Below are 9,811 nucleotides of genomic sequence, written 5' to 3'. Positions count from 1 at the left end.
CCACAGCGCTGAACTAGCACAGCGGTTATACCGCCACTCTAGTGTATGAGCCTGTTCTCCCGTCAGCACGGAAACACAGTACGCTTATGGTCGAAATGACCTTGTGTGCTACGTAGGCAATCATGTCGGTATATTCATGCATTCCTGTGTACAGCATGTTAACAGTACTAATGGACTGCACACTTACCCACAATACAGTGCCCTTGAATACTGAAGATCGGACTCCAGTGTCTCACATGTTGCATTGGAGTTTTCACTGAACTGATTTTCACTGCCACAGAAAATCAGTTACGACAGAAAGACCAACTGCATGCTGGCAAATAAAGAAAGCATTTGCTGCTGTCCATTCATTCTGTAAATAATGTGTAGTTGTGCTAGTTAGGTTATTGCAGGCCTTCCTTACATGCACAAAGTGTATTTACTTCATGGGCAGTGTGTTCAACTAGCGTTCAAAAATTTTAATTTCCAAGATAAAAAGGCAATGACTCAGAATAACAGGATTTAACCAGAACAAATAAAATGCAGGTATAATTCTATCTGTCCAATCAGTGAGCCCCACTGCTGCTGGTTGATAAAGGACTGAATAGGAGGTTTGCACACACCGTCTGTCTATTGGTTAATTTGCTGAGTGTGTTTCTCCTCTCCAGATCGGCTCCACCCAGTGCCTCTGCTCCTCACTAATGCTGAGACATGATTGGAGCAGAGAGATTCATCCTCATTGGCTGTCTGCTGCAAGGTGGGGTTTGGTGTGGGTGGAGTTATAGAATGTTCATTGGTACAATACAGAGGACATAAACAATCAGACTTTTCATGGTGATTTGACCAAATAATAACATTCATTTCTTATTGGAAAAAATTAAGAGAAATGAAAGTTGCTTACTACAAAAATGAATATGTAATTATGTAGGAATATACTGTAGTGTACCCAAAAGTCAGTCATGCACACAACTATGTGGTCAGAGCATTTGAAAATATTGATGTGCTTAATTGAAGTATTTATGATACTTATGATGTTTTCAGGTATGAGTTATTAGACATCATAATGTTGCTTTAAATCTATTTTTAACATGAACCAGGCTTGTACAGTATAGAGTTATTTGTCCATGCTCTAGGATCACCAGTGTAATACTGAGTTGTGTTGTGTGTGTTGCAGGAGCCCTGGGCCAAGAGTGGGCGGTCTGGATGCCTCAAAGTATAGAAGCTCTGAATGGATCCTGTGTGCTGATTCCCTGCAGATTTGATATACTCCCTAATTTTGACAATGGTCTGACAGCTGAGGCTAAAGGACTATGGAGAAAAAGAGACAAAGATGGTAAAGAAGTGTTTGATTCCAGTAGAACTGGGACAGCAGCTGAACAGAACACAATTAAAGGAGAATTAATTGGACAACTGCTGAAGAAGAACTGCACCACAATTCTGGATGGCTTCCCTTCGTCTTACAATGATGATTATTTCTTCAGATTGGAAGGCTTAAATAAACTCAAGTTTACTTTTCCTAATAGTGTCAAAATTAATGCACAAGGTATTGCATTTGTCATGCCTTTTTCACTGTGTTCCATTGTGTTTATGCAGAGACCCTATGCTTTTAAAATTAGGTACCGGAGATAGAAATGCTGTCCTCTATGAGAAATACACCTTGGCTGTAAAAGAGTAAAGAATGAAAATGACGTTGTAAATACTGCATGTTAATCAGACACTGTTAATGTGGTGATTAGTGTGTGCTCTGAGTGCTGTGAGTCTCCAATCCTGAGACGGACAGTGACCTATCATCATCTACATCTCCATGCCTTCTAGACTCTCCACCCAAACCCAAGTTAACCCCAGAGAGGCTGGAGGTGATGGAGGGGACCTCTGTGAGTTTGAGCTGCTCTGCTGCAGCCCCCTGTCCCAAACTCCCCCCAAATCTGACATGGACCCCCAGGCTGAATGACAGTGTGGGTCAACTGCAAGAGAATGAGATCGAACCAATCTGTGTCTTCTGTTCTGACCTTCACTGCTTCCCACCTCCACCATGGGCAGAAATCACCTGCAGGGCACTTTACACTCTGCAAAACATGGAAACATTCAGAAGATGTCTGAGGCCAATCTGACTCTCGAGTTCTATGTAAGAGAGCTGGATTTGAATGTATTACTCTTAGATTTAATAATAATAATAATAATAATAATAATAATAATAATAATAATAATATGTTTCATTTTTTAGCTTTACACTGCATGGTCAGTATGCTGAATTAACAAAATAATTAAATAAGGACAATTAATGCAATGATATGATTAAAAATCAAAAATGGTACATTTACCTGATGTCATGCTTATCTTTAAAGTATTCTGCCATTACATTGCATCAAATGCTATCATTACTCGTCACATGCCATATTTTCATCTGCTAGATGCTCCTAAGAACACCTCAGTGTCAGTCATCCCTCTGGTTTGTTGTGGGCAGCTCTGTGACTCTGACCTGCAGCAGTAATGCCAACCCAGCAGTGCAGAACTACACCTGGTATAAAGTGAATGGGACAGAGATGCACACTGTAGGAACTGGACAGAATCTCACCTTCAATGTGACTGAGTCCAGTGGCAGTGAACAGTACTACTGTGAAGCACAGAATGAACATGGAAAAGAGAAATCAACAACTGTACAGCTGAATGTGATATGTATGTTCAGTGCATCTATTATATAATTGTATAAATCATATTATTGTTATATGTGTGCAGCTGTCATATTAGTAACTGTGGATCCTGTGTTCAGACATGCCTCAGATCTCTGCTCTGGGAGCTGCAGCAGAACTGCATCAGAGATCAGCTGCTCCTGTGAGAGCCGTGGGAATCCCTCTCCCAACATGGAGTGGCGTGTGGTCTGACTGCGGGTCACTAACTCTACTGCAGAAGTGATCAGGGAGGAGCGCTGGGGCAACACAGGCCTGATGGCTCCCCACATGCGCCAATCACAGGGAGACACGCCCACTCTCCTCTGCGTCAGCACCAACACTCTCGGCTCCTCCAGCCTCCAGCTCCAGCTCCCGTCTCCACAGCAACACTCAGGTAAATGGAAGCACATTTCTCTTCTTTAACATATTTATACATCACACACTAATATACAGAGGTGCAGCTTTTGATGGTTTTACTTGAGGGTTTGTAAAAGTACTGTTGATGACGCTGTAACTGTGCTAATATATTTTCTTCTTTTCCTCCTGCAAGTGACATTATTTTTAGGTCATTTTATTGGTGGGCAGTGGTTCATTTGATATCCACGCAAAATGTATTTTGTTCCTTTTTGTTTTTGGAATATATTAAGCTTTTGAACGGCAGGTTCTAGAATACAACAATTTTTATGTTCCACACAATACCATTCTTCAAATGCATACATGGTTGAATAATTATTTCAGTAATTCATAAGTTCATTCATTTATTAGTGGATATTTACTAAAGTAATAATGCATGTATTATCTCAGAGAGAATGGAAAGAATGCTATACATTTTGCAGGCTGTGTCTTCACTGTAATTGGGTGAACATATACATATATTTTTTGAAGTCTGTTTTTCGGTATGTAACTGACATGTCCTTCATGCAGGTTTTGGCATTGCCTCACTGCTGATTGGTGCAGCTGCCAGTGCTGGTGCCATGATGATGATATGCCTCATAATGCAGCACATAAAGTAAGAGAAACTGGGGCCTATAAAGTCAGTGTCAGTGTAAAGGGAAATTTCACTGTAATTCCATGTTATTATGTGATATTACTCAACCCCCAACTGAGCTCATGTAGATGTGTCCCTGTCCCACATCCAGAACACGCCTCTAAAACTCCACGTGTTTCTATGACACAAAGAGTGAATGTGGCAGCTTGGCTCAGAAATTGAGAGGTACTTTCAGGAGAATGGAAATTCACGACCTGAAGAATCAAAATATTGTAACTGGCACTTTTCAAGCCAAACCATTTTATCTGTGGACAAATCCATGTAAAAAATCGGTATTTTGTATTGTGCAGAAGGGGAGGCAGTTCACACAGCAAGGTGTGTGTTCAGAAGTCCCACAGAGGGGCAGTTCCTCTGAGCATTTCTAACGTTTGTATCACATCACATGGTGTTTCAGGTTCAACTTAGCCAATCGTCATTTGTTTTATGTTCACTGTTCTCCTAAATAAGGTTAACAGGGTTAGATTTACTGCTGGAAAGAGAGAGAGCCTCCCCCCCCCCAAACACACACACACAACAAAGCAAATCAGCAATTATGAACTATGGGCAATATTGATTCATTACCGATCAGTCATGTTAATAAAAAATATGAACATCAATAAAACGTTAACATTTGAACTCCAGCATAGCATTAAAATTTGATGTTCATGGAAAGTTCCCCTTTAACCTTGGGGTGGAATCTATCAAGGATATTTGATTCAATAAGATTGAAGGTCATATATTGGGAAGAAAACTGCAAAAGGGAACGTACTTATGATTTGAGAGGGCAGGGTGGAGGGTGTGTTTGTGAATGATGTGTTGGTAATCCAATCTGTAACTGAAATAAGTTTAGAGGGATAAGATGACTGTGTTTCTCCTAAAAGCAAACAGATGAGCTCCAACCCTAACCCAATCACAGAGTGTGTTAGTAACAACCAAAAGAACAAAACAAATAGAGATTGGTGGATGCTTTCTGGCTACTTTGGTAACCCGAACCCTAAACCCAACCCTCAGCTGAGGGAGGGACGCTACAGACCATTCCTATTTGGTTTTGATTTGTTGGTTTGTGCTACTTTGCAAAAGTGCTGCCTCCACATGATGGTGAAATGCAATTTCCAACGTATGGAAAGTAGAAAAACAGCACTAAATGTTACACTGATCTCTGCAGTGATTATAATGAAAGTCGGGTGTGCATCAGCTGAATCTGTGTGCTATTCCCAGGAAGAAGACACACATCCAGCGCTCTGGAAGTAGAATCAGCGAAGAAGACAGCGAAGGGATCATACTGACAGATGGGGTAACTCTGAGACAAACACACACACACACACTCTCTCTCTCACACACACACACACACACTCACACGCACACACACACACACACACACGCACGCACACACCCACACACGCACACACACACACACACATATACACACACGTACACATTCATGCGCACACATACACACACCTATACACTTACTTTTTAGAGACATTCACCAGAGATCTTTCTTTCCACGTCTGAAAGCATATTCAGTATTCATAACGCCTTAGTGGAAATTGAGATGAGGGTACCAATAGTACTGGAATAATTATTAAAACATTAACTAAACAAGGCAGCCGCACCTAATGGTATGTATCTAAAAGTACACAAACAGCTAGAGCTGATCATCTATAAACCACAGACAGGTTTTATCTTTAACTGATTCTTATGTATAAGAAGCATTTTAAGTGATTGCCATGGTATTTGCCAGGGAAATGTATGCCTAACAAATTTCTATTGGGGAGCTACAAAGTGTTTTAACTCTAATAAGACATACCAAAAATAATTAGATAAAATATCACAAGTAAAATTGTAATATATGTATTGTTTTTTGTTTTGTAACGCTTATTATATAAACTTAAAATTTTTGGCTAAACTTGTTATTACTGTTCCCTTACATATACCTGTAAGCTGAGGTAGAATGACATTTCATTTCAAGATGTATACATTTTTGCTGAAGTTTGAGTATGTTCATTTTCAAACTTTCATCTGAGTGTATTCTTCTGATAATCCAGTCAGGATGGGAAACTGGTGGCACAGTCACTGCAGCTGTCTCTGTGCCTCAAACCTTTCCAAGAAAGACAAGTATAGTTCTCCAGAGCTCTGACAGAGATTGCGGTTTGATAATGTTACTGTACTCCACTCAAGCCAGGCTACTGCACTGGGTGAAAGAGGAAGAGGAAATGCACGAGGGAGAGAAGGAGGAAGGAGGTTTTTGACCGAATATCAAAAGTGTTAAGAAAGAGCAGAGAAAAAGAGAAATAACTAAATGTTGTCTCTGTATCCTAGCACAGTCATGTTTCGCCTATTATTTAATGATTAATTATGCAATGATATATTAGATAATAACTATAACTGTTACCTTTATAAGTACCACAAGTAACGAGCACTTTATAACACAGGTAACACATTAACACCATAATTATTACAGAATAATTTTATACAATGCAAAAAAATGTATATGTATAGATAGGAATAATAATAATAAAAGGAACACAAACAATTGATGTCATACATGGATAATATTTCAAAGAGCTTTGACTAATTTCTTTAATTTACAGAACAGATATCTGTTGACCTGTAAAAATGGCAGAATTAGTCAGTGTGAATGATATTTAAAATGTTGAAACTTCACGTGCTCATAGCTTTATCATTGGGTGAAAATGAAATGTATCACAACAAGGTTTTGTTTTTTATATTCATTGTGAATGCAAGAATTAATTAACACAGTGAAGCAGGACAGTTTTCTTTTAGTTTTGTTTTCATAGGCATTGGGAGACATTATTTTTCTTAACTTTGTGAGTGAAGAATCTAAAAGATGACATCTCTTCCTTCTTCTCTGGCTGTTTCTCAACACAGTTTTTGCAGCTGCCCTGTCATTTTCTTCAAATGGCTGTGTCCCAATGTTGACGTTTCACAAATTCGCACCTTTCTTTTTCTTTTGACCTCTTGATCAGACAGCCGCTCAAGATGAGGAATCGATCTACGTCAAAATGACCATGCTGTCGGGCGCGAGTGCGGTGGAAAAGGGGGACGAGGGCGCCCTGCACTATGCCACCGTGGATTTCTCCAAACTTCCCGGCACGGGTGGGGAACACGGAACGGGCATCGTCCTGGGCACTTCCAAACGGACGTCCGACTACGCCATGATCCGACACAAATCCAGGGAAGAGAGAGAAGGAGGAGAGGAAGAAGGTGAGGAGGTGCAGGAGGAGATGGGGAAGGAGGGCCAAGCTGAGCTGGGCACAGAGAGGGAGTCAGCCGAGGCGAGGGGCGAGAAGGAGGAGGAGTCTCGGCCGAATCTGAGCCCACAGGCCTCCGTCAACCCTGAGCCCACGGAGGAGGCCACCTACGGGAACATCTGCCCCTCCAGGCCCACTAAGAGGGCACGGCAGGGACTGCAGCAGCCGCCCGGGAACCCTGCTGCAGAGGAGGAGCAGGAGGAGCAGAGCCAGGAGGAGAACTCAGCAGGAGGCCAGGAGGACATTTACGTGGACGTCATGAGCTCCCTGACGGAGGGCAACAGAAAGGGAACAGAGGAGAATGAGTACGTCGAGGTCAGGAAGCCCAAATAAGTCACCATGGAGACAGGCCAACTCATCACACCACACTGCACTCTCATAATGCCAGGTTTTACTTTACAGCACGATACATAACGTTCGTTATGTTGCAGTACAGATGTTACATTACGGTGTCATACTGTAGTACAGTAACTTATGGGGTCCCAAATGCAACATAAAACTATTATTTTACCATGCATTTTCTTCTGCATTTAACTGAAATATCCCTATTTCTCTCAGATTTAATGGAAAAAGTCTTACATTTATTGTCTTTGAATTGACAGGTGTAAATATTTAATGTGGTGTCTGAAAATGATATAAATGAGTTAAATGTTTTATTAATAAGGGTTTTTTTTTATTTTTACATTTTGCTAAATCTATAACAATTTTGCTAAATCATTTAATTAATTGTATGAGATATTTAGCTGAAGATTTTGCTTAACGTACAAAACCTTTTGTTAAATGAATAAATATTTAATTAAATTTAAAATAAAACATTTTTGCAAAATGAATGTAACATTGACTAAATGTATGAAACATTCAGCTAAATATTTAGCTGAATGTATAACACCCTTGTCAGGTGAGGGGGCGGGAATGGACCCAAGCGCAGAGTGTGGGAAAAACTCAAAACTCCAAAAGGAGGCAAAACAAAGACTTTACTTAAGGGGAACAAAGGGAACAGAAAGCCTCGCAAGGCGGCTATTACAAACAAAGAAAAAACTCCAAAAAACGCGGGAAAACAAAAATACAAAAATCCCAAATAAACATAGAGAACATAGCAGGCAAGGAACAGGCAACAGGCAACGAGGAGGCAAGGAACAGGCAACAGGCAACAGGCAACGGACAGGCAAGGAACAGGCAACAAGCAAGCAAAGATCCAGCACCTGAGTCAGGGAAAAGGGAGACTTAAATAGACACGACGCAGACGAGACACAGGAGGGCACAATGAACAATCAGGCCACAGAGAGGGAAGGGAACACGAGACAATAAGCAACTAATAATGGGATAATTGAAAACAATAAAACAATTAAACAAGACACAAAGCAGAGGTGCCGCCATCTGGCGGCCCAACCAGGAGTAACAGGGGGAAGACACAGAACCCTGACAACCCTTTAATGTAAAAAACTTATAGCTAAATATTTAACTAAATGTATAAAACATTTAGCTAAACATACGAGACTTTCAGCTGAATGTATAAAACATGAAATATTTGAAGTATGAAATATTTGCTGACTATTTGAAACATTTATAATGGTATAAAACATTTTGCTAAATGTATGCAACCTCCACAGCCCGCCTTACGGTGGTTTACCAAAAGAAACATTCACCTTGCTGTGGACAAATTTTGGGAAGTTAATTTTTGTGATGACTAAACACAACTAACTTTGCGTCAAGAGGTTCCCAGACGAGCCTCCGGTCTCTGGCTCTGGGTGTAACGGTGGTGGTGGTGGTGGACCCAATAGCATAGAAAGGCCACTAGAGACTTGGATGGAGTTGCAAAAAAAATAGCAGAGACTTTAATCAGGAGATTAGTGTACAGAAAACTAAGATAGCTACTCCAGGAAATACAAAATACTCCAGGCTGTGAATAACGCTCAGAGAGCACCCAATCAGAAGCCAGCACAGAGCAGCAGGCTAATGGGCTCAAGACAGAGTGAGGAGCAAAGCAACTAAGGCAGAATAAGTGTTGTGATTCATTAACTCTCGAATCGCTATCAGGTGAACACACAATCTCATAATCAGAGTGATGGTTATGTCGCCCTCTGGTGACCAGCAGGAGGAGGTGCAGCTTGAATCCTCACAGTGGGAGATGAGTTGTTCCTGTTGGGGCAGTGGGAATCCCAGCATGGAGCACCCGATACTTGTGTCTGTTTCTTAATGTCTTTCTTCAGGTCATCGCCGGAACGTGCAGCAACAATGCCACGCTCAGGGTGTGCTCGCATTGGTCAGCACTCCAATAGTAAACAGAGATGAACATTGAACATTGGCATATCCGCCATTTCAAAAACCAGCCTCAGTGCCATTTCACAGGCTTGCCAACTACTGATTTTGATGTTGTTATGCTACACCCTTCCAATGCTGTGGAAACCCCCCTACAAATTAGCATTAGCGGATCCAGACCCCTCATTCTCTTGATCATTTTGAGGATTGTGTACCTTTTACACTTTTCACTATTTTAGATGAAGATTATAGTTCTCCCTCAGCCACAGAAAAGAGAAGGGAGCTAGCCTGGGGGGAAAAGTGCTATATAGAGTTAATTCATACATTTCTCTAACTGTGTGGTCACTGTCTTGTTTGCTAAATAAAGTATTCAAGTTGTTTGTTCATTTTTCTTTTTTTGATAAGCCAACTCATTTCAGCATTTAATAAAATGGAGGTATGCCTAAGTAGTCTACAGTTTGTCTTGCGTCCTGTTTGCCTTGCATGTTGTTAAAAGAATTAAGACCAACCTAGAGATCACTTGCTTCAAATAAAAAAAATTAAAAAACTGAGCCTGAAAGAGCATTATTAGAGCACCAGTTCAAAGTGAGCACCGGACACAT

The 9,811-nt window shown here is 40.8% G+C and overlaps 1 long non-coding RNA gene and 1 pseudogene across 1 annotated transcript; both read left to right on the top strand.

The window, feature by feature from the left end:
- The first annotated feature begins 690 nt into the window (after positions 1–690).
- Positions 691–2,815, top strand: LOC135246425 (myelin-associated glycoprotein-like; annotated as a pseudogene).
- Positions 2,816–8,092: 5,277 nt separating this feature from the next.
- On the top strand, positions 8,093–9,663 carry LOC135246426 (uncharacterized). The gene is made up of 2 exons (XR_010327679.1): positions 8,093–9,018; positions 9,049–9,663. It is a non-coding gene; the product is annotated as an uncharacterized LOC135246426 (long non-coding RNA).
- The last annotated feature ends 148 nt before the right edge of the window (positions 9,664–9,811 follow it).

Source organism: Anguilla rostrata, unplaced genomic scaffold (assembly GCF_018555375.3).
Source record: "Anguilla rostrata isolate EN2019 unplaced genomic scaffold, ASM1855537v3 scaf0293, whole genome shotgun sequence".
Classification (NCBI taxonomy): domain Eukaryota; kingdom Metazoa; phylum Chordata; class Actinopteri; order Anguilliformes; family Anguillidae; genus Anguilla; species Anguilla rostrata.
The sequence above is the reverse complement of the archived record's forward strand: the minus strand, read 5'-3'. Positions and strand labels throughout refer to the sequence as shown.